Genomic DNA, 26,555 nt, shown 5'->3' on the forward strand with positions numbered 1-26,555 from the left:
TATGACATTCTTATCATTTTGGGTGTATGTTGACGTCTTTTTAATTATTTTGGAGGTGGCCATCTGTTGGTATTGTGTGCTGCATAACATTTCAACACAACAATTCAACAATTGTGTGACTGAGCTTGTCAAAAGTTGTGTATGGGCTTCTGTTTGTTTAGAAGGATTTTGAAGGAAGTTTGATCTTGAGTTGTCTTAAAGGGGGCCTATCATGCAAAATGCACTTTTTGATGTATTTTATACATAAATATGTGTCCCCGGTGTGTCAGGGAACTCAAGCAGCGTCAGAAAATAAAACCCTCTCTCTTTTCCTCCGTACCCAAATCTCTAAAAACGGGGGTACAACGGAGCGGATCCAGATTTGCGTCCGATATGACGTAATATTGGCGGCGGACCCACAGCACTATCAGAAACGTTGCTATCAGAAACAATGCCTGACTGTTTTGGACGTAATATGGTCGGTGTTTACATTAGCATCGCTAACACTCAGAGCTAACCTGTACTGGAGAGAGCATGTGTGTGAAGAAGCAGGAAATAAAAAGGAACTCACCTTGTGGTATAACCGGCAAGAGAGAAAGCCTTTGAGCTCCAAACTGTTTCAGAAATAATCCTTGATCTAATAATCCTTGTGTTTCATCACCGTAGAATTTTAGACAGTATCTGCCAGTAGCGATGTGTCGGTCGCGAACGAGTCGAATAAACAGATATTTGGCATTTAACTCTGTGTGGCCTCCCTATTTGTTCCAGCCTTAAGGCAGGTTGTAACAGCTCAAAGAGCTTTTATTTATTTTTTGTTAAGTAATACAAGACAGAATGATATGATCATCTCCGCGCTACGGGTGCTCGGTGCATGCATGCAGTGACATGTAATATCCAAGGATTAGAGACTGTTGGATGCTGTTGTTTTGAGCATTGCAATATATTTATTTTCATTATGTTATTTATTTGTGATTATTTTTAGACTCAGCAAAGATTTGTTGACAGTTTGTATAGGTGTTGCTATCTGCTTTTTTGTTTGCGTGGTTCTACAATCAGAGAGTTTCATTTATATTAAAAATGTAATTTTTACTTTTGAATACTTCAGTACAAAGGATGTATTGAATAATGTAAGTGATATGTGTGTACACATACAAATCATTAGTCAAAACAGGGCTACATTTGATTGAGTTATAAAAGGTATATTTCGCAGATAAACGTATTATTTTTTATTTAGTCTTTATTTATACAGGTGAAAATCTCATTGAGACACAGGTTCTCATTCTCAAGAGAGACCTGTTTATACCCAGAATCAGCACTTTTGAAACAGGAAGTGAAATAGAGGGATATGAGACATGGCTAGAATGGGTGATCTTTTTTTTTTGTGATTAACCCAGCTTCCCCAAATGTCTTTCTTTTTGGTGTCTATATACGCCGGGATCCGGAGTCATGGATGATCCTGCGGTCCTGTGTCCTGGATCGCGAGCCCTGGATCTTGAGTCGTGGCTGTGGTCCTGGATCATAGGTCCTGGATGGATATCCTCGTGGATTCATCTTCCTATTATACACACATGCATTTCCAAACATTTGGACTACCTATGTTGCAAATGTATTATCTTTTCAATTTACACACGGCATCTATTGCACGTCTGTCCGTCCTGGGAGAGGGATCCCTCCTCTGTTGCTCTCCCTGAGGTTTCTCCCATTTTTCCCTTTAAACTGTGGGTTTTCTTCGGAAGTTTTTCCTTGTACGATGTGAGGGTCTAAGGACAGAGGGTGTCGTATTGTCATACTGATATTTTGTACAAACTGTAAAGTCCACTGAGACAAATGTAACATTTGTGATATTGGGCTATATAAATAAACATTGATTGATTGATTGATTGATTGATCGGTTTGGTTTTTTGACCAAAACACTTCATAAACATGTTTTTTATATTTTTTTATATATCTGAGACCTATGCTATTGCATAAAAATAGCATGACAGGTGACCTTTAAGACGTACAATCTACGTAATCCAGCTTTAAGAGCACAGAGCTTGAGAGGGGGCATTTACCAGATGTTAAACATGGTAAAGGATGTTATAGTGTCACATTATGGGACTTGTAGGATTTGGTGTTTTGTAGATACATTTATATACAAGGGTCTGAAAGCCAGACATCTTGGACTCTGGTGCTACCATTTGAATATTTCCTTTTTAATATGTATCTTGCGAGTACCCACTGCTAAATTGAATTATGAGATATTTGGCCCCTGGGCCTAGTTATTTATCGTCTCTTTATGGTTATTTTGTGTCTCTTTAGTATGGTTTTGTGTTTCTTTGTTGACATTTTGAGTCTCATTTAGATTTATTTAGTTCTCTGTTGATATGTTTGGCCTCTGTTCCCAGTTGTTTGAGTCTTTCTGTGGTCTCCTTTCAGCTGCTCTGAACTCTTTGGTCTGCAGTCTTTTGTTTCATTGTAGTCGTTTTATGTTAACGGTAATTTGATCATCTTCCTGGTTTGTTTGTTTCGCTTTAAGTGTCGTCTCAGAAAGTGAAGGCATCCATCTATGACTGTAGAGCCTGAGACTTGAGCTGCCTCCTGGGAAAGATTTTACTTTGCATAGTTCCAAAAGAAAAGAGCGTTTAAATCTAGCTTTAGAAATGTCACTACAAAAAAGACAAAACAGTTTCATTATTTTACTGATGCATTTGGACTGCTATTCAAAAGTAAGTTCACTTTGCTGTGCACACAATAATTAAATATACTATTCTCCATGTGCAAGTAGAACAGGAGAATACTTTGGATACCATGGTTTTTTCATTAATTAACGTCAAACTATTATCAGGTTAAATTAAAGAAACAAAACGCTGAATGTATTCAGTGTTACATTTAATTGGAAAGAGACTTTTGATTCCCACACAGAAGCAGCAACGGGATGCCCCACAGTTATTTTTAACTTACTCAACAAAGAAAAAAGTATCTGAAAATAAAAATGAAATCAGCAAACAGTGCTTCAATTATGATTAGTTTAGCAAACACTTGTCAACACTTGCAGTCATCAGATCTAAAGACTATAATTTCCCTGTAATCAAATACAAAAACAGTTTTCATTTCAGTTTGATTATTAAATCCACATTGAAATTGAAATGAGTTAGGATGATACATTTAGTTTGATAACAAGGCATTCATTTAGCTGTTGTTGCACAAGGGCTACTTTGACACCTTTTGGCTGATGTTTTCTCAAGCAGAGAAGTTTTGTTGGTCTTCATCAATTACTGATTTCCTGTGTCCTCCTTATTTTCAATGTCACAAAGCCGTGTAAATAAGATGGATAAGCAGAGTCAAATGTAGTCACTCTATTTGTGTTTTTCTGAGCTCTTGAGTACACTCTTCTTCAGTGCTTTGGAGCAGAATGTCAAAAAAGCAATTAAGAGTGCAGTTTGGAAGTCATTTGCTGAAAGATGCACATAAAATGATCTTCGAATGTAGGCGTTAGTACTCTCACCTCAGAAAGCCCTTCAAACAGAAACCGGCTTAAATGGAGTTAAAACAACAAGGACCTTTTTTTTTTTTTTTCGTTTGTCTTGCAACCTATTTTTTTGCATTATCACAAAAGTCTGAATAACTGTCCCTTATACAGTAGCTTAGTAGAAATGTCATTTTTAATGGATCAATAAGAGTATGTTTAGATTTTTAGCTGAGTATTATGTTCACAAAGAGGATATACAATATTTAAAATATTCTAAAATGATTTAGTTTTTGTAAAAAGATTAACAATTCTCCTATCCATGTTGAGGCTCAATCTTTTTTTGTGAAAAATGTCTGGGTTTTTATTAAATGAACTCCAAAAACAAGACCGAAGTACACCCGTTTATAAATTAATTTCTGTCAGCATACTTCATTCATTTGAATAAAGTAATAATACAAAACATTTTAAATAGAATAACAAATATGTATTTAAACACAAGAAGTTTAATTAAAAATATACAATAAAAAGATGGCATTAAATACAATGGAAAACAAATACTTCTATTAACATAGAAATGTATTTTTATTGTAATAAGTTATACATTTGAACTGCAATTTCAGGTTGAGATTAAAGTGTTAAAAAATAAAAATAAATATCAGCATTATAGTCATGTTGTGTCATGCTAGCATTAGCCCTTTAGCGCAAAGCTACTTTGTTTCTCAACAGAGCAGCTAGCATTGCTGTCGGCTCCTGTTCATACTCCTGTGGGGAAATAATTAAGACGTTTCATAAGAAAAGTGTTTAAACGAAAATTACACTCTAAAGATTCAATTTGATATCCTAATCTTCAGATCATTTGTGATGTGTAATTAAGTACAATCATAATTAATCGCAACTTGTGTAAACACGCAGTAGCCTAGGAAAATAGAAATGACGTAACACCCAATCATAAAATGGATAACATGTAATTAGTAAATGACGACTTTTTTTAATCTTTGCTGTTTTATCTGCCTCTACCTCGCTTTTCCCCCCTTCTCTCTGCAGTAGGCACACACCCACACACCCTCATGTCTGACACATAGAAACTCTCCCCCTCTCGCTCGTTCTCCTGCCACCCTGGAGAGTTCCCTGCACTTGCTGTTTTAACCTCCTACCCGGGGTGTCCATGCTGCGTACGCTGCATGTCACTCAGTGAACTGTTTGTTTGCCACTCATCGCTCAGTGCCCGGCTGCTGTCCCCACACAGCTCCCTGCAGGCCGCAAACCACTGGAGTGATTCGCCTCACAAGCCACTTCTACACAGGCTACTTCCCCGAGCAGCTGGTAATTTACTCTAGACAAGGCATCTCTGTGAGATAACGCCTTTTTTTTCTCCAACCTCCCTCCCTCCCGTCCTCCCGTCTTCTGTCTCTCAGTAGCAGCTCCACATGCTCTGCATACAGGGCCGCCTTAATGCACGGGCTGACCTGGGCTGAAGCCCAGGGGCCTACGGAGATCGGGGGCCTATCATGAGCCAATACAAAAAAATTGTTTTTTAAATATATAATATTTTTTTTTTCCGGGTGTTTTAAAAAATAAACAAAGTCTTGGCTTTCAGAATATGAAACTTTTATTTCCAAAATCACACGATAAATACATTTTTGAAGCTTGTAAAGGGAAGATGACAGCTCTCACTCACCACCCTGCACTTCCACAGCGCCGCCCCCCCTCCATCCGGCTGAAATTATGAATGTAAGGTGTATAGTAATCATAGATAACACGGCAGGGTCCGTTACAGTTTGTGTTCATCTGATTTCAAATTAAAAAAGTCTTGGCTTTCAGAATATCAAACTTGTTTCGGCAAATTCAGATGATAAATACAACTTTGAAGCTTGTAACGGCATAATTACAAGCGGAGAACAGAGTAACTTGACGTCACAGCAGGCATAACAACAGCCGGTGTTTCTCATGAGTGTTTTCCCCGGGAAACAAACACAGTACACACAAACGCAAAATGACACACACACACACACACACACACACACACACACACACACACACACACACACACACACACACACACACACACACACACACACACACACACACACACACACACACACACACACACACACACACACACACACACACACACACACACACACACACACACACAACACACACACACTCGTGAGCTTCCCCCAGAACAGTAATCCAAACGAAAATATCTTCCCTCCATACTATTTTGATCATTTGCTCCGCTAATCAATCTGATCGATGGATTCCAGAGATGACTCCGTAACAGTCAGTGGGCACCACTTAACAGCCAATCAGAATGAGAATATGTTTCACATGTGACTTATTCAAATTGCGAGTGATTGAGTGACAGATGAAAGTTGTTTAGGAGAAAATGTCGGAGAAGAAAAAGTTTGAGAGTGGCGCTCGGAAAAGGAAATTGTTGAGGGAAAAGGAGTTTCGAGACAAGCAGCTATTACAAAACATGCCGAAGCTTACAGGTTATTTTAAACCTCTAGGCCAGGATGAGGAGGAAGGACAGTTGAGTTCTGTACCGAGCGGCAGCGGTGCCGGCCGCAGGGCCTCGGAGCCAAGTAGGCCGTCTGGTTCTGATAGCGATGGAGTAGCTGGAGTAGCGGGAGAGGAAAAACAGACAGGAGGGACATTATCTGTTGGAGGAGATGGGAGGACGACGAGGACTTGCTACGTGGAGGGGAGCCAACGGCAACCGGACAGATACATGAGGGAGGCCCGATACGTCACTCATCTGGAGGAGAGGACCAGGCGCGCGTAGAGCAGAGTGGAGAAGTGCGATCACAGAGCCTGCCGAGGCTATAAATGACTTTGATTTGTTGTTTAAATAGGGGACCTACAAAAACTATCAGCCCCAGGGCCTGATGGCAGGTTAAGGCGGGCTTGTCTGCATACAAGGTGTTTTCAGTGATAAAACCGCAATAAATAAAGCCACAAACTAACCTCTACTACCCCTGATTTATTTTCACTTCACCCGCAGCCTGTAATTAAAAGTCAACATCAGGCCTTTCTTGTTTTGACTAAACTTTCTTGTTTTGACTAAACTTCACACAGTTTGCTCCCTTTAATGCGTCTAGAATATCCAGTTGAACTTACTATAAGTAGAACAAAACAGGGTTGGAAGGGTTACCTTAAAAACTAATTAAATTACAATGACTAGTTACCTGTACAAAATGTAACATATTCTGAGTATCAAAATATAAAACTAATCTAACTTGATTACTTTCTGTTTCTTTTTGATTACCTCAATGTCAAATGCAAAGCAAATAAAAACTAAAATAAATACCAATAACATGTGTTTTCCTTTAGTGTGTTTTAAAGTTGTTTGTGCATGTCTGCAAAGGCTACAATCCCCAAGTTCCCTCCAGAGGGAGTTTGTTTTCATTACGTTAACTTGTTACATGTAATCCGTTACTCCCAAAGCCCTGACATCACATATTGTTTAGAAAGAAAGCCATAAAGACTAAAAGCCCTTGCTGGGTTTCAAACCAATGCAACAGTTGCGAGGAGAATAATAATTAAGTAAGTTTACAGTTGGAAGTGGTAAATACTGAATTTGAACACGCCGTCACACTGACACGCACTTCAACAAATAACCTCCATTATTCACTCTGATGCTTCAGTTAACTGTTATTCTGTCTCTTTGTGTACAGCCCTGCTCTTCCATGGTCTTGTTGTGTCAAATTGCTTCTGGAAATCATCATCTTATCAAATCATGTTGTACCATAGCTTACACTTTTAAAATAGTGTCTTAAACAAGTGAAAAAATCCCCCCCTGCAGTGCTTTGCATCGCTCTTAGAAGACAATTTGTCAGATCCATTCACAGCATTGTCCTGTGTTTATTATACTTATTAATCCCATTGTTATCATTAATTGAAGGTGTCTACCAGTTGATCCCAATTAACCGCTAAGCGGGAGTTAATCCACACAAAAGGACATGACAATGCAGTACTTGTACACACTGTGAGTAATTTCACATAGTAGATGTATGAGTACATCTTGTCTCTTGTTTACATGGCATTCATCAAACACAAATTGTAACAACAATGTATTGTTGACTGGTATATTTTCATGAAAGTGGGAGTTTCATACAGGCTGGCGTTATTACTATTAGGGCTGAACGATTAATCGATTTTAAATCGAAATCGCAATTTGAAGTGATGCGATTATCAAATCGCAAAGCCTGCGATTTTTTTTAATTTTCTTCTTTTTTTTTTTTTTACAACTTTTTTCTTCTTGTGTGTCAGTCATCCACACCAATCAGAAGTGCTGTGCTCCACATGTACCAGCCATTGTTAATCAATCAGAAGTAGCCCATGATGGAAGGTGATAGACAGATTGATCCAATCACCTGCCAAGTGCTTCTGAAAGTGCCTGCCCTTTCCAAATGGCTTCCAATGGAGCTTTAGATGCTTTGGTGAAACAAACCATCTGAGTCAGGTTAGTAATGCTCCATCACATGTTTCTATTACAGGGTGAATCTTAAACTGAAGCTTGACTTTAAAGCAACCCAACTGAAGTTTCATGTAAGTTTAGTTTTTTCACTCGTAGCTCGGGCTGCGAGGGTGCTAGAGACGGGAGCACGTTGATACGACCTTCCTAGCCGGAGTTGTGGCCGCATTTTACAATAAACTTCCGTTGGGTCGCTTAAAAACAAATATCGCAATTCGAATCGCAATCCCAATATTTGTCAGAAAAATCGCAATTAGATTTTTTCCCAAAATCGTGCAGCCCTAATTACTATCCAGTATGAGAAATGTTCTTTGCTTATTATGTTGCTGAAGTAAAGAAGCAGACATGTAATGTGTATGCTAACATATAGCTAACACTGGTACAGGCTGCAGGCTCTTCAATGCCATCTGTTTTGTCAGCTAGCCCCAGCTGCTAATGCAGAAGTTATTAAAGGTTTTGGAAATTCAAGGAAAAGTGCCACATATAAACTTAAACACATTCACTGGTCTTGTTTCCAACCAGTCAACATATGTCTTAATACTGCTACAATGCCATGTCTTTTTATGCTGCTGCAACACAAACATTTCCCAAATTGGGACCAATAAAGTTATATCTATGTTGACATTTTGTTTTGGTTTTCTACCCATCTTACTGAATGTGAATCCTGGATTGTTTGTACACAAATCTAAATAAAACACCTGAGGCTAATGTGGTTAGTTTCAGAAGTGATTTGGATTGTTAATAAGAAGGGGCACAGTTCAATGTCAAGCCTCAATTCTGGCTTTTTCGCTGTCGCCATCTTGGTTTTTTGTCAAGAGTCAGAGTTAGCTACAACTGAATGATAAACAAGACATTTTTGGCGACCAAAATACACCAAACAACGCTCAAACCGGACCTGTGAATCACAAGGCAGCACAGCCTTAAAGCATACTCACTTCCATTTTGGTTTCAAGACCCTGGTTCGCGGAGGATACCAAAAAAGTCCCAGAAAGACAAGGTAAACGTAAAAAAAACAAGGAATAGTTTTGGCAAAAACTAAGAGGTACCATGGGGTCTGAATACACATTTCCAAAGGGGGGTTCGTTTAGCATGAAACACTTGAAATAACTAAAGGATAAGTTAACAAAGAAGTAGAAAGAAAGTGAGGTCATAGAAAACTATTTCTGCTAACAAATTAGCAACGATTGAGACTCAGACCTAAACATTTCAGATGTGTGTATCTCACACTGCACTGTAACTTTAATTCATACCTTTGTTTTTCATGTTTTATTATCTTTGCTTTTAAATGAGTGTTTTTAAATGCTATTTTATAATTTGTTTCTTAATGTCTTTAATGTTTGTGTTGAAAGGCGCTATATAAATACACTTGCCTTGCCTTATGTTCTATTTTAATCCAAAAAGGACCATCATTAAAAAAATAACACCATGCTGCATTGAAGTAGACGTGAAACTAGTTTGAGAATATAAATTAATTAATAAGTTGTTTAGAGCGGTAACAAATCAAGTGTAAAGTGGAGTCATTTTCTCATTGACTTCTATACAATCTGACTCACAAATTGTTTTGCAACCATAGTTGTCGCCCCCTGCTGGACATTTAAAATAATAACTTTTTTAAGGTAGTTCTACTTTTTAGAGCCAGTGGTTGCAGCTTAGTCATTATTTTAAAGATTTGGACACATCTATGATCAAAACCAATCAAATTGTTGCTTCACTATTGCGACCACATGTTATGACACTGCAGTCTACAGCAGTTGATGCTAGCTTTCAGTAGACGTATTGTTGAAACTTGATGCTAAGATACACATCTTAATCAATACAAAGAAAGACCTGAGGTTTAATAACCAGCTCTATTTTTACTACTCTGTTCCATTGCTTTAAGAAAATAAGAGTTTCCCTTGTATGCATACCACTTTAACATTTCCTCAAAAGTCTCAATCTGTGCAACTCACACAGTATTAGTCATGGGTACAAGAAATCACTTCAGGCAACACTCATGAAGACAGATAAGTGAACAAGAGCTTTAAACATGCTGGATGAGATTGAGAGAAGACAATTCAGAGTTCATTTCTCGTCTCCTGTGCCACCGAAAGTAACGTAAGCTGTATTTCTACAGCCATGAATATTCATCTTTGTTATCTGTCCCTGCAAGTATTGAGACATATTGCTGCAAGGAAGGCAATTAAATGGATTCCTTGGGCTGTCATGGTAAACCATTGATGTCTTTATTATTCAAGGGGGCGCAACCCAATCAAAAGAATGGCTGTGTGTGCATGCTAATCCCATGCAGGTTACTGCTAGTTCCACTGCATATTGAATTGCTAAGCTCTCAATTGGTGTTGTTTCATTGGGATCATCAGTGGAAATGTGAACTCTAACCCACTCAGTGCAGTACCAACTAGAAAAGGGATATGCGCCTTCTCTACTGTATATGTGTAGAAAAACATACTTTAATTGGATATTTTAGGACATGATCACGTTACTTAGTACTTTAACTATGTAATATGTGGATATTTCTGCAGTGACAGACCTTTATTATGATAGAGAGCTCAGTTTGGACCTGTTGTTTAATTTTATTGAAGTTATATTTTATACTGTTTGTTTTGTTAAGACAATAAGCTATATGAATGGTTCATAGTGAAAAGACACAAGAGTATAATTGCATTTTAAGAGATATTGCTCTGTGTTGTGGAATTATAAAGTTAATTTAGTTCCCATTACCTTTGATTCTCAGTATCTCAAGGAAGTTTACTTTGAATTAAGGTGTGGCCAGACTTTTATTGTTCGTAACAAAACCTCAAAAAAGAGAAAAATATATAATGTAACTTAATATAAATTACAATATAGGTGTATTCCATAAGTACGTGACTGAATTGAGTGTTATTGCATCGATGTCTGGGAAATGGATAAAAAGCAAAAACTCTTAAACCATTTCCATTTAACTCCACAGGAAAAGGTGAGATGATATTCCAAGAGTATGGTCTTGCATACTAATAATAAAGTGATGTCATCATTTAGGATGTAGCACTGTTTGAAATCAGCACTGACAAAATTGTACGGTGATTATCAATAAAAAAATTAATCAGGAGGACTCCAAAATCTGTTAATGTATTGTATTTTTCTGTAACTTTACTCTTTTAAAAGACTTAAACAGAACACTCCATCCATCCATCTTGCTATCTATCATGTACATCTGCAGTCTTTGTTCCTACCTTTACCAGCATATATTACACATATAGTACAGTGCATACAAATCCTCAACCCGCCCACAACAAGATGACCAAAAATACACTGCAGTTTAGTCCCTGTTTAAATCATAAATACATATGAGCCAAGCGAGTTGATAACGTGCAATCATGCTTTCATATTTTCCCCTTCTTTATAGGCATTTTCCGAAAGGCCAAACTCTATTACTAAAAACTATTTTTTCAGAGACCTTGTTGTTGAACAGCGCTAATAATTATGGTCGGGCTAGGGTTGGCAAGATGCACAATAGTTACCTTGTGCCTCTTAAAATAAACTTTCATTGCACCATGATTACTTAGAAAAATTACTTCTTTAGTTTAGGTTGTTTTGTGCCAAAAGCTAGAGCCAGCATGCTGCTATTCTCACAAAGACAATGCAGGCATGCAGATGTTTAGCAAGTATCATATGTATCAAGTCCACCATCTTTATTAGAAAAAGTGTTCTTGCATTTTCTACAATTTTTATTTATTTCTAGTGAAAATAGGTCAGATTGTATAGAAGTTCAATGACAAATTGACCCCACTTCTCACTTGATTTATTACATTTTTCTTATGAATTTAAGTCTTCTGCAATAGAGCAGAATGTTCATTTTTTAAATCATGTTTTTTTTCAATCCGTCCTGTAAATGTTGGGATATATGTATTACTCAATGAATAAAACAAATCCACCTGCTGATGGCATTTAAGAAAAAGTAAGATCATCAACAGTCAACATAATTTATTCTCTGGACACTGTTATGGATATCTGTACATGTTATGGTTAGCTATCAATATTTGATGGGATATTTCCATCCAAACCAAAGTAGTCAAAACTACATTGCCATCGCAACAACCATTTCGCTAGCCTGTGGGTCCAAAAAGTCTCTTTTTTTGGTCAAGACACTAGTGCAGAATGAGGTAACTAAGGAATATTGGAAAGCCATTGCATCAACATAGAATCCAAGATGACAACAGTTGTCTTCCTCTGCATAGGGGCCAGATTCAAGATTTTCCGAAGCCCACAAGGCGGTAAGTATTTGATATTTCCTCTAAGATTCACTGTTTTCCAGGAAGACATCATTTTATAAGGGCCACCTCAAAGCCCTCTATTACACAAACTGTGATAGGGACAACAACATGTGTCCCAGTTAGGTGATTGTAGTGTGTGTGAGCGTGAGGTGAGCACTGTGACAGCATGGAGCATTGGGGGGTCACTGTCTGACCTTGAAACCTGTCTCTTCAGACAAGATAAGAGGGTGGCTGAGAGCCGGCGACAGGAGCAGCACTTGCTCTGGCTTATGCTCCACTCTGATGTCTGCTGTTAAATGACCAATTTGCCAGGATTTCTGTCCTCACATCAGTCCTTTCGCCTGACAGGATGAAAGCTCTGCATCAAAGGGTCCAATCATCCCAGTCATCACAAGCAGGTATCTGAACATTTCCACTTTGTGACCATAGCAGCACTGTCGATAGGTCTCATCTTTTCTCAGCGGAGTTTGGTTGGATGCCTATGCACAAAGCTGCACATCTCAATCAATCAATCAATCAATGTTTATTTATATAGCCCAATATCACAAATGTTACATTTGTCTCAGTGGTCTTCACAGTGTGTACAGAATATCAGTATGACAATACGACACCCTCTGTCCTTAGACCCTCACATCGTACAAGGAAAAACTTCCGGAGAAAACCCACAGTTTAAAGGGAAAAATGGGAGAAACCTCAGGGAGAGCAACAGAGGAGGGATCCCTCTCCCACGACGGACAGACGTGCAATAGATGCCGTGTGTAAATTGAAAAGATAATACATTTGCAACATAGGTAGTCCAAATGTTTGGAAATGCATGTGTGTATAATAGGAAGATTAATCCACGAGGATATCCATCCAGGACCTATGATCCAGGACCACAGCCACGACTCAAGATCCAGGGCTCGCGATCCAAGACACAGGACCGCAGGATCATCCATGACTCCGGATCCCGGCGTATATAGACAGGGAAGCTGGGTTAATCGGAACATGAGAGTACACAGGTATAGACAGAGAGAAGGAAGAAGTAAGATGTCCCCCGACAAACTAAGCCTATATCAGCAAAACTAGGGGCTGAATCTAATCAGCCCTAACTATAAGCTTTATCAAAAAGGAAGGTCTTAAGCGCACTCTTAAAAACGGATAGGGTGTCTGCCGCCCGAACACAAACTGGAAGCTGATTCCACAAAAGTGGAGCTCGATAAGAAAAGGCTCTGGCTCCCATTGTACTTTTAGAGACTCTAGGAACAACCCTGCATTCTTGGAACGCAATGCCCTAGTAGGACAGTAGGGTATAATGAGTTCTTTAAGGTAAGATGGCGCCTGCCCATTAAGGGCTTTGTAGGCGAGAAGAATAATGTTAAATTCTATCCTGTGTTCTATAGGGAGCCAGTGTAAGGCAGCCAGAACAGGAGTAATGTGGTCCCTTTTCCTAACTCTGGTTAGTACACGAGCTGCAGCATTTTGAATCAGCTGAAGCGACTTGACTGACTTCTTGGTACACCCTGATTATAAGGAGTTACAATAATCCAGCCTTGAAGTAACAAATGCATGGACTAGTTTCTCTGCATCGTTTTGAGGCAAGATATGCCTGACATCTTTGCTATTCATGTGGAATTAGCATTGCTTGGGTAATTGTGGTGTAAGGCGGAGGCACTGGTGTGGCAAGCTGCCTTTTGTTCCAACCTCCTTTAATTCCTTGTCAAGTGGAGAAACTTTGATATAAGCAAAGAAAGATGTGTCTATTTTTGTTGTCGAAAAAAAAGGTTTATTAAATGGCATTTAAAATGAGGAAAAATGACACCCTTTGGGTAGATGGGTTTAATAAATGCAGAGAGAAACGTCTGAGTGTTTTGAATTTTTTTTTCTCTCCTCCCAAGGGGGGCTTGAATTTGCAGTGCAATTAGTTGAGTAGAATACACCCTCTAATTTTCCCTCAGCCCATCCTGCTTTCCTCTGCAGCAAAGTTTACATTTGGTAATGAATTAAGAGCCTTGCGCTATTAAAAGGGGTTTTTGCTGACATCTCTATAAGCTTAAGATAAGCTGGGCCTAAATCAAGAAAAATGCAGACCAAGCACATTGCAGTCCAAGGAAATCTTAGCGGGAAGAGCTTTCAGCGCAAGATAACAGTAGGTATATTTGCCTTTTGCATTACCCATAAAACATCCTGGTTTATCTTAATTTGAAAAGGCTTTTAGGGCGAGTCCTATAAAATAAGAAAAATACAGTCCTTAATATTCTAGCGTCATAAATTAAAGTGATTTTAAATTTCTTGTGAAAAAAAGTAATATTTGAATGTATTAGTTGATGGCAAACCAGTAGATTGCTTCAATTGAGAAATACAACAAGATACATTTCCCTCAGTCTCATTTACAGTGAGTTTCCAATATAAATCCTCAGCCGTAGTGCAATCATGTGTTATATAACTAAAGTCTTCCACTCTGTTCCTTTTTGATCACACACTGTGTATACCCTACAGAGAAGAAAGCTCACAACAACGGAAACAGATGAAATGTGATTTTGTGTAATGTCCATGATATCCTTACTCTACAGGCCCGATCCCAGGAGCTCCTGTCTTTCCCTCAGAATACATGTACTCTATACTGACTTGACAGTGCTTTGCTGTGTGTCCATCTGCTGCCGAGAGACACACAACTCACTGACGTACAAGCTGACTAGTGACAGCTGACATGCAGAATGTTCTGGTAAACTGTTTTCTCTCTGTATCGCATCCCTGAGTGGGGAAGAATAGAGCGCACATAGCCCACTGCTTTAGGAAAGCGTAAATGAAAACAAATCAGTGCGAGATGAATGTGAGTAAGCTCCACTGTAGGCGTCAATAATGTTAATTATGTTGGAAACAAGCAGTGGGAGAAGAGTGTTATCTTAAGACTTAATCCACCTTTCAGAGTTGCTTCCTGGCAAGTCACAGGTTTGGTTTTGTGGAAAAATCAATCTGTCTATTGATCTTTTGTTTAAGTGTCCTTGAGCAAGACTCTCAACCCACCGTTGTTACTTTGGCTCTGCCTTCCATGGTCTCAGAGAGAAATATAATGAGAACCTACAATAAATGTTGTTTTATAGAAAAATAATAACAATAGTGTGCGGTAAATCCTTTTAGTTTATAGTTTGTGCTTGTATAAGAAGTCAAGGTTTTTGTACCAACATGTTTTACATTTCACAACACTTACTGAGGTACAAGAATATTCATCAACTGCAAACTCAATGATCATGCACATTAATGACATATGAACCAACAATGATTAAATCCGCCAAGTGTATTATTATAAATTTCATTTTGTAAGGGTAAAAGAAAAATAGTTTTTCATAGTGTGTTCAAGCTCTTTGTTATTATTTGTATGTCTCACTTTCCAGTCTATCGACTCTCACAAGGCCAAGGCACAGGCAGCAACCAACAGGTCTGAAGAGTGAAGCCAGGTCAAAGAGCCTTAAATGTGCTTTTCTCAAATGGTGACTTCACTGGTTGCAAAATAAGTCTGATTGTATAGAAGTCTCTGAGAAAATGTGTCTATTTTTCACTTATTTCACTACCTCAGAATATATATTTCCAATGAGTTAAGGATCTTATTTGCTAGTTACAAATCTCCTTCAATGTAGAATCATGGAAATGTAGGAAATGATGGTGTCACTCAGTGTGAAAAAAGGATATAAAGCAGCATATGCTTCATGGCAGTGCTGCAGTGTGATTAATGAGTTGATACCGTTGTCTGTTTGAGGTTTAGGCCTACTCTTAAAGGTGGGGTAGGTACGTTTGAGAAACCGGCTCGAGATACACTTTTTGTTATATTCCATGGAATGCTCTTAAAGTGCTTTGACAAAAAATCCATAAAGAAAAGTCATCTGTGGAAGCCGTAGTACTGTAAAAAGCACGATCAATCATATGAGCTGGCCCAGCTAACTGGATGGCCTACCTGCCTGTCAGCCTTCCATCTGTGCACAAACTTATCTCGTGCCCTCATTGGTCATGTGCGTTCGTGTGTGTTGGAGGAGGAGCTCTGTAAGGAAGTGGCAGATTTGTTTTCCGGCTGTGTATTTTCAAATTCTAGCGCACTCGAGCTGGTTTCTCCAAAATTAGAGTGAGGGTATTTGATGTATGGGGTAATGTATTGAATAATGATACCATTTCAAATTCCAAATGGCCAAAAAATTCCAAAAATGATTGGAGCCTGCCCTATGTGCTTTACCACTTCATTTTAGTTTGTATCTACATTCAACATGAGGAATTTACTAGCCATCCAGACTTTATATCTGCCAGCCAGATTGTAAGCGATGTGAAGGATTTATGGACAGGTACATCTCTTTCATGAGCAAAAAAACTCTCCCTAACAAACAGCCAGGGCATTTTTGTGGATGAAGCACAGAAGATTGTACATATATATTACAATGATGTCTTAACATAAGGAGGTGATAAGATGTTTTCTTTCACCATTAATTCACATTCTTTATAAGGATTAAATAATATGCCCCACGTAAAATTGTTAAAAAATCTTTGTGCAATCACGTTAGCTAGCATGCTAAATCTCTATTGTAGGCCCAGCTCAATGTGCAACACATTTTAGGGGACCCTGCTTTGTCTCTCTTTCAGCTAAAGCAGGGGTAGCCTATTCAACTAAAATTCAACGAGGTCCAGTTAGAGAAAATCTCCCCATGCAAAGGTCCGGAATATCAAAATGTCTAACTTGCTTTATGAATTAGTGTGATATATATTGAAGTAGCCTGTAGCTTTATCAACGTCTGCATGTAATCAACATCTGACTGCCAATCAAATAAAGAAAGTAACATTAAAAAACAACACTATTTATTGTCGATTAACATTGAACTATATAGATATACAGTAAAATACTGTGGATATGTGTAATGTTCCTCTCGGGCTGCATTTAAAAATATTATAGAGAAAATAAATAAAATAGCTTTTGAAAATATGTGCATCTTAAAAGTGCTTAATTTTAGATAAATAAAATAAAGTGTAGCAGCAGCTTGAGTTTCCCTTTTTCTTTGTTAACCGTTTCACATCAGCCGATTATAGAACAATATCAGTCTTTCTTTACACATCATAACAATTGAACAGTTTAAAGTTTCTCTTTCTTTCCCTCTTATATTGCAGTCCCTCACTCACTTTTTTTTTGTTCAGTGCGAGAATTGAGCTGGAGCTTGTCCTGCCAGGAGTTTGTAAATCTGGGCTGAAATGTACCTCATTCACACCAAAGCAACTCCGGTTCAAGCTCCGTGCTAGAGCTTTTCAGGTTCAGAACCGGTTCTTTGGTTTAGCTCCGGCTCTTTTCACACTGCCCAGAGTCTGATTGGTGCTTCGTCATTGCGTCATCGTTTGCGTCATGACGTAACTGTTTGCGTACCTGCTTCATAAAGCCAAACTGCGCGGAAACCCCTCACAGCTGACACCGACAACAACAACAATGGCCGATTGTGCTCCAGCTTCCTCTGTACCTCTTCGGAAGACCAGATTCCCAGTAGGTAGCTGGTCTCTTCAGTGGACCACTGCTGCTTGTTAAGTTTCTCCATCGTTGTGTACAAGCTGGATAAAACGCCGGCTTTTTGTTGTTGTTCAGGAGTTGATCCCGCCCCTGCCCCTGCCCCCGCCCCCGCCTCGACGTAAGCGTGACGTATGCGGTGCTTTTGCTCTGGCCGGACAATTTTTTGGTGCTCGAAATGAACCGGATTCCGGAGCTAAGAGGCTGCTCCGTTGCGGTGTGAACAGGAAAACCCGGTGCTTTTCAAGCTCCAGCTCCGAACCGGCCCTGAAACACCGTTGGTGTGAATGAGGTATGGTGTCAGGGCCATTCTCATACACACATGCAGGTGCTCATTGGTTAGCCTCGGTTAGCCTTCCCTGGAACGATATTTAGTTTTAATTTTGATCCTGGTCGACTGATCATATTGGGCTCTGAGAGGGAATGTTTTGTTATATTCCATGGAATGCTCTTAAAGTGCTTTGACAAAAAATCCATTAAAAAATGTCATCTGTGGAAGCCGTAGCACTGTAAAAAGCATGACCAATCATTTTAGCCGGCCTGGCTAAAATAACTGGATGGCCTACCTGCCTGTCAGCCTTCCATCTGTGCACAAACTTATCTCGTGCCCTCATTGGTCATGTGTACGTTCGTGTGTGTTGGAGGAGGGGCTCTGTAAGAAAGTGGCAGATTTTCTCTAGCTGTGTATTTTCAAATTCTAGCGCAGTCGAGCTGCTTTCTCCAAAATTACCTACCCCACCTTTAAGCTTTACTTATGACTTGCTAATGTTGCTATTTAAATGAGGATGTGTACAGTACATAGCTAATGTTGCTAAGTAGTTTGACAAATTAACTGAAGGGTCTAATGTGTTGTTTCTGCTTCCTTAAAATGGCAAGAAGAAAATATTTTTTCGGTTGAGGACAGTCTTTCACTGTATGGTGATCAGATGCCCTTAAACATATACAAATATGCATATCAATAAAGTTTGCAATGCAAATTGACAAAGGGACACACCTTCTGAATGTCACCAAGTATCATTCAAAGTCTTTTTTCAACTGTATTTTCTTTATTAGCAGGCAGTAGCTGAAAACCACTGTCCTTCAAGGCGGATAAATCTTCCAGTTTCCAGCAGCACCGACCCTTCTGCGGAGGGGCAAGTGATAAAAGGATTTCCGGAGCTCAACAGAGGATCACATCATCCTAAAACAGTTCCGATAAGGTTTACTGCTCAGGTGCAGCTCTTTCATTGCCCTGATGCACCACAGTGAGTGACACTCTGCTCACCAGGTGAAATTGAAAATACTTTTCTTGTAATGCAGAGAATATAATATATATCCAATATCAGATGTACTGCTATTTATGAATATGAACACGCACAATATAGCAGTAATATTATAATATAATCATTTGAATAACCTTTAAGTTCACTGTTCACGTGTTTTATTATATATATTTTTTCGTATTGTAGTAATTGTACTTATTTAAGTGATTTATAATTATAATAATGAAATAATGTGGATAATTCTTCCATTATCACATTATCTATCATTACACTGATACAATGGATTACTTTTTCAGTACTGATGTCTTGAAATGAAGGACAAAATCAGCCACCACCTGAATTTAATTAAGTCATCAAGGTTGGATAGCACTATTATTCAGAAGAATCTATGACGAACAATGTGAGGCACACAGGCAACCTGCTCACTGTTAGGCTCCAAAAGAACATCTGATTAATGTTTTTTTTCCCTTTTCAAGGCAGCATTTCTATCTACATTATCTTCTTAATGCAAACAATAGCCTACTTAACCTAGAGCAGGGTTTCCCACACATAGAATATACCTGGGCGGGCCGCCCAGGTATATTAACGGCCGCCCAAGTATATTTCGCGACCCATTTCGTTTTTTTTTTTTTTTTTAATGTTTTTTTTTTAATGTTTTTTTTTTGTATTCGTCCGTGACCACGACGCCATCTGCGATCGATTAACTTGTAGACAATGATCCCTCGCTCCCTTGATCTGATCTCGCCTCCTTCTGGCCTGTTAAGTGGCCTGCCTCACACAGGGTGACTGGCTGTCCACATGATGTGGCCTGCCGACATGGCCACTGTCATACAGATCATAAATCAAAGCCCTTGATTGGTCTCTGTGTGTCATTCAAGCTCGGGATAACCTCAGCTCAGGTGAGGTAAAGGACTCTCTGAGTGTTTAGATAGTTAACTTAGTCTAAGTTCTCAGTGGGTCTCAAACGGTGTGGTCACCATTTATGTAAACACATATTTCCATTTGAGAGGGTAGTGATTGGTCTAATGGATAGTGAGGTGGGCTGAAGATCGGAAGGCTGTGAGTTCAAATCCCGCCAGGAACACCACCACTAGTGTGCCCTTGAGTAAGGCACTTAGCCCTGAGTTACTCCAGGGAGAATGTCCCTGTAATCGGTCATTATAAGTCGCTTTGGATAAAAGCGTCAGCTAAATGAAATGTAATGTGATTAGTAAAATATGCATGAATAAATAAATAAAAAGTTAACTAGGTGAAAAAAGGTAAGATACACTTTTAAAACTTGTTGAGAGAAAACTAGTCTTTGCTGCTGCCTCAAAGAGGAGCAGGGGGAGAGGATGGAGAGGGGGGAGAGGAGGGAGACAGGAGAGGCTGATGAACCAAAAATAAATTAACAAGTTTCAGTGTTTTTTTCATATTGGAAATGGGATGTTGTTGGTTATGGCCTTGATTTTATGATTATTGAAATGTATACAGTTCTGTTTAATATAGGTGTTTCCATAGATCTAGTCTCTTTATTTTCCCCTCAAAATGCACCAGATTGATGCATTTAACTCCAAAATAAAAAATAAAATCTTACCGGGGGGGCATGCCCCTGGACCCCCCTAGAGTATTTGAGGTCGACCCCCACTAAAAATCACATGGATAGGTTCCTAAATACATTAATAAATACATTTATTTTTTTAAATAGTAGCCCATTTCCATATGTTCAAGTGTGGGTAGTAGATTTAAACTATAGGGATATCATTATGGACCCTGCCTGTACCTGTTCGCTCTGCCATCGCGTGAAGGGTCTGCTAACAAGCGACCAACAGAAAGGTTAATGTTGTTGCACGTCACCTCAACCCCCCCCCCCGCTACCACCACCCCCCAAAGTATATTTCAGATCTGTGGGAAACACTGGCAGTTAATGGACCAGCACCAGAGGCATTCCCATACACACAGGCGTTGGAGCTGTTCTTCATGAAATCCCAGAAGGATGAAGTGCTCTGACAAACAGTGCCATCTTTGCGCAAAATGATTATACCGGAATGAAAAGTCAATAAATAATGTTGTTAAAACTTTTTTTTTCTTTTTCTCTCGCGCGCGCACGCGCACCCCCCCCCCCCCCTCCCCCTTCTTGCCACCACCCGCCCAAGTATATTTCATATCTGTGGGAAACACTGTAGAGGTATGATAGATTACCTTTATCAAGCAAATTCAGCTTAGTGTTAATCACATTTTCTAGACATAATTACAGCTAAAAATCAATAAATCCACATTTGCTGAATTTTTTTTTATAATAAAGCATGAAATATTGGTTGAAGTGATTACTTTGTGGGAATCCATACATGGATTTTTTCCCCTATGAAATATCTGACCATTGTGCACCTGTTGACGATTATGGTTAATTGATGATACAAATAATTATAACCTTGTCTTTTACGATTGACGATTGAGTTCATTCTCCATGACGCTTGACTTTGATTTAAAGTTATTTCAACTTTATATTTGAATATGCAGCCCAAAACAAGCAGCCATTTTCTCCCATGATCCTCTGCAGTGAGGTCAAGTGAGGGTGGAAGTAGGACATTGAGCGGGTATGAAATATAACTTTGCCAGCAATGCCTGGCATATTCAAAAGAATAAATTGCTCCACCAAACATGAACTTAAAAAAACACACTTGCACTGGGTGAAAAATGTGTAAAAATAACTGTTTTATTCTCGAAATATGCCACCGCTGAGGCCCGTAGGTGTGTTACAGTAGCACAGCGCGGTTTTATTAACTAGCAGCGCTAACGTTAGCATTCACGGCGAAAATAATACAGAACCTGACCAGGGAGACACGAGGAACAGGGACACAACACGTGGAAAGTAGGGGCCGATATTCCGCATTTGACCGATTATCGGTATCGGCCTTTTTTTTATCAAATTGCCGATAAAACTTTGGCTCTGATGCGGCCGTTTCTCTGGCTGCAGTCACCACTCTTGCGGCTTTCACACCAGCGCTTTTCCCTTTCTAGCTCCGAGCTAGAGCTTTTCTGGTTCAGCTCCGGTTTCCCTTTTCTGCTCCCGTTCTGTTCACACCGCCCAGCACCCGACTGGTGCTGCCGCTGCTGCGTCATGACGTCATCGTTTACATCGCTGATTTGCTCCCCAACGGCATTACGGCGCTCACAATAACAACAGGGAACTGCGTCGGGTCGATGATCGTGTTGCTTTTAATCACACGAAGCCAGATTAAATTGAATAACGACTTCTCCAACCTTATACTTTGCTCCAGAGTGCCGTGGTTCATTGTTTATTAATGTGTTTCTGCAGCATTTACCGACCGCTGCAGTGTTGGCTGCTCTTCCACGGGAGTTTATTCTCCTCCGTTAGCTCCCGGTTAGCTCACACTGCTGCGGCCGCTCTAAAGTATTCACTGTCCGACTCACACAAGCAGCTGATACATATCCCCAGTTCCTCTTAGCCTAAGTGAATGTGTGTCAGTCTGAATTGACGCTGTTTGGTATCACAACGCTGTTATGAAAGTTTCTCTGGTATAAAATGGATGATGTTAGCATAGCAACCGAAGCTAAACTGACTACTTGCTATTGCTATCCTATTGTGGCATAAACCGTTTTCTACAGGCACATTTTACCGGCGTATTTTTATTATGATTCTACTTGTGATAGTCGGACACGACAACCTGTGCAGCCCATGTATTGATTCCATCCGATAGCTGCTATAATACAAAACAAAACGTCTGCCTCTCTCCACAATGATCAATAACAATGAATGGATGGTCAAAGTAAGGTACAAATAAACAGAATCACACGAAGCCTGGTTAGTGTTGCCTGACTTTATAAAGTGTGTTTATAAGCACTACTGCTTGTAGGCAGGCATGACAGTCGACCCATGTTCAGGGGAGGAGGGTTTACTTTCCTGCACGCCTCGACGTAAGAGAGACGTAAGCGACGCCACCTCTTAGCTCCAAAGCTCTTGCCTCTAGACCGACAATTTTTTGGAGCTGGAAGTGAACCCGATTCCGGAGCTAAGAGCCGGCGCCGCTGCGGTGTGAACAGGAAAAACCGGCGCTTTTCAGGCTCCAGCTCCGAGCCGGAGCTGAAAAAGCGCTAGTGTGAAAGGGGCATCTGTGTACACGAGCAATGTCCCGCCCACAGCGCTATCTGATAGGCTATTACTGAAGATTTTCCGGGCAGGAGCCAGCCAGAGAGGCGGGACCTTCTCAGATTACAGGCAGGTGCGAAAGAACGCAGACACAGACTGAAGCAAGCAGCAGCGCTGAGCGGCAGAGCCATACATGTGTTAAACCGAAGTTCAATAAACATCCCAATCCCCTATGTTGAAGTTGCAAAAACACCACGATCTTATGATCCAATTCTATCAGTTTCCCAGTTACACAGGGACGCAGGAAGTCAGTCAGAGGTGGGGGTGCGTGCAGCGGAACTGTGGTGCGGAAGGGGGGAGGGGCTGCGAGTGGAGCCTCGCAGTTTTTCAGGTTGATATGTGAAGCTCATTAGCTAGCCAACATGTATCTAGCAAATGTTTAGCAACATATTAGAAGTGAGGCTACTAGACTAACGTTAGGTCTACTGTAATAGCCTCACTTTTAATAGTTTGCAAAACATTAGCTAGCACTAGTGTTTTACAGTTGCTAGCAGCTTATTGGGATTGTATGCTAGATAGACAGATATAATAAATTAAGCATAAGCATTATTGTTAGTTAAGCATGTCAGCCTGCAGCCCCACTTCTTGTCTCTCTCTCTAACTCATTGCAGATGACTGCACTAAAGAAAAGGTCACAGAGAGGAAACCAGTTGTAAGATGTTTAAAAGTTAATTAAACATAATATATGCTTAAATGCATTTCAAAGAAGTTGTGTTGAGTTGTGTTGGAGTTTGTGTTATTCTACATTTTGACACCAAGATTTTCTGATTTTACTGCAAATGTATATCGGTTCCAAATATCGGTTATCGGTCTCCTTGATTACTAATAATCGGTATCGGTATCGGCCTTGAAAAAGACATATCGGTCGATCCCTAGTGGAAAGACTCTGCATTTCTGGCAGAAACTGTGGATAAACTACAAAAGCCTTGGAAAGTGGATGGCCACAGCCGGAGGCACCGAAACAGAGGAGCTTAGCAGCAGGTACGTGGCTTCAGAGGATGTTACTCTTTCCATACTCTGACAAAGATATATGCACTGTGGCTGCACACATAACATGGGGTGGGAAGTGCTATGTTGTTTGCACTTTCTTAGGAAGCTTTTGTGATGTTCAGTGTGACACTGCAGTGCTTTTGTAATAGTCTGATATGGCTATTTTAATATTCACTGTAACTGCAGTTCTCTTTTAATGTTTTCTGATACCATTTGTAGGGATGCAGTGCATGACATTAAGGATTTTGGGAGATGGCCCTGTGGGCCATCTAAGCTAATTTACAGATGGCCCTGAGCCCAATAGAGATTGCCCTGAAAAATGCGCGAGGACGAAATGACGCACGAAGGGTTTGGGGGGCCTCCCCCTAGAACATGTAGATGTTTGCAGGTCTTAGATGCTGTCTGGTGCATTCTCTAGACTGAATTATAAGATGAACCACCACAATATTATATTGTACAATTTCAATTTTATTCTTCATTTCACTTGTTTGTTTGTTCTTGTTTGTGTTTGCTCGCTTGCATGCCCTGCATAGCTATAAGAAATACTTAAGGGTCATTCCAGAATTGAAGGACAATTTAGACACCAACATTTTTGAAAAATGAACCTTTTATTTTATAATGTTTTTTTATGTATTTAGGAAAAACAGATAATAAACCATCAAAAAAAGTGATTTGCCCAGCTAGGCATCAAATTAATATTTTCCAATGAAGAATTACCCGTTACTCTAATTATAGTAACAGGGTTGAAAGTAACAGGGTTGAAAATCAATGATAATTTTAGCTTTAACCTCAGGAATTATTGCTAGATGTAGCATGTAATGCTACTTTCAAGGCAAGGACAAACTTGGATATCTAATGCAAGAAAGATAACTTTGAAATTAATATGCTTTATTCTGATAATATCAGTAACAGGGTTGAGTGGGTCAGAGTGCCACACTCTTTTAAGTTGTTGATCAAAGACACTTTCCATCTGATGAAGGCAAATGCCTTCATCAGATGTAAAAGAGTAGAAAACATTACATTCAGTTATAACTGCCAAAACAAACGTTATATACACTATTATGGCCCCTGTTAAAAATGTTTGTAATGTTATCTACTGTAAGTTGGTCGAACGAATGCCTCCTCATCCAGAAGCTGACCGAGCAGACCCGAGCAGCAGTCGAGAGGAGCCGAGCGCATCCGCGAAGCACACAAAATGGCGACGTTAGCCGGCAAATCTAAATCTCTTCGGTCAAAATGTCCGGTCAAAATAATTTCCCTTTAGCGCAATACCGCTTCAGTTGCGCCACTTATGTGACAGACAAGAAGAGTATGTGACAGACAAGAATAGTCAATTCTAATGTCTAACACTTAATGTGGAGAAAGAGATGTCCTGTATGGGTTGATTGTGCGTTGATCTGTTGGTAATGCCTCGGGGTTCCGGTGGGCATGTAAACAAATGCATAATGCTGCGCTATACTTTGTGGCCTCACCCAGTTGCATACTGACACTTATTGTGTAGGTGTCTTTTAATAAGCAGGTAGTCATATCATTAGCTAGAACTAGCTGGATCTGATCGATATGGACATAAACGCGAGTGAAGTCTAATCTGACGGGAGAGAGAGATCAACTGCTGCTGACGAGTCGACACGCAGCTCTGCATGATCACATGCAGCGGTGAGCGGACAAAACACACACTTCAGGTTAGAATATCACACGTAGCTATTTTAATTACCTCTCAAACTACCTAAACTAGTTATAGATATGTTTAGTTTTACTGTCGGCTCACTCATTACTGGATCCACGAGCTGCATGATACTGGCATAATAGATTGCCCGATCGGGCAACCAGCAGGTGAGGCTTCATTGCCCGAGCTAAATACTAGATGGCCCCGGGCCATCGGGCAGTCCTTAATGTCGAGCCCTGGGATGTAACAATACCAAAAACTCACGGTACGATAATATCGCGATAAAAAGTCCACGGTACGATATTTATCGCGATATTGAAAAATTAAGGAAAAAAATGTGAATTTAATTTATTAATTTTTTTACTTGAATTTTTTTTCTTTATTAAATAATACATCTGATTTGTACAGCATTTTAGTAGGATAGTAGTATTTTAAAGTGTCAACAATATATTAATCAGACCCTGCAATAGAATAAATTAGGGATGCATATCGTTGACTTTTTTACGATACCGATACCGATACCACTGAACGATACCGATACTCAACCGATACATATCGTGATACTTTGAAAATGTATCATCCCACAATTACTCCCATGAAGCGCTTTAAGATATAGTTAACATGTCAAATGAATATTACATTATATTGTGGGACTTCTTGGACCTTTTAGTACTGAACAAACAATGAAACATACATACAAAATATGAAGAAAACCGATTATGGAATATCTTTTATAACACCCGCCATCAGGTGTGCCGCGTGAATAGCACATCTTGTCAATGCAAACAGACCGTTATAGCACCATTATAATTAATGTT

Source organism: Gymnodraco acuticeps, unplaced genomic scaffold (assembly GCF_902827175.1).
Source record: "Gymnodraco acuticeps unplaced genomic scaffold, fGymAcu1.1, whole genome shotgun sequence".
Classification (NCBI taxonomy): domain Eukaryota; kingdom Metazoa; phylum Chordata; class Actinopteri; order Perciformes; family Bathydraconidae; genus Gymnodraco; species Gymnodraco acuticeps.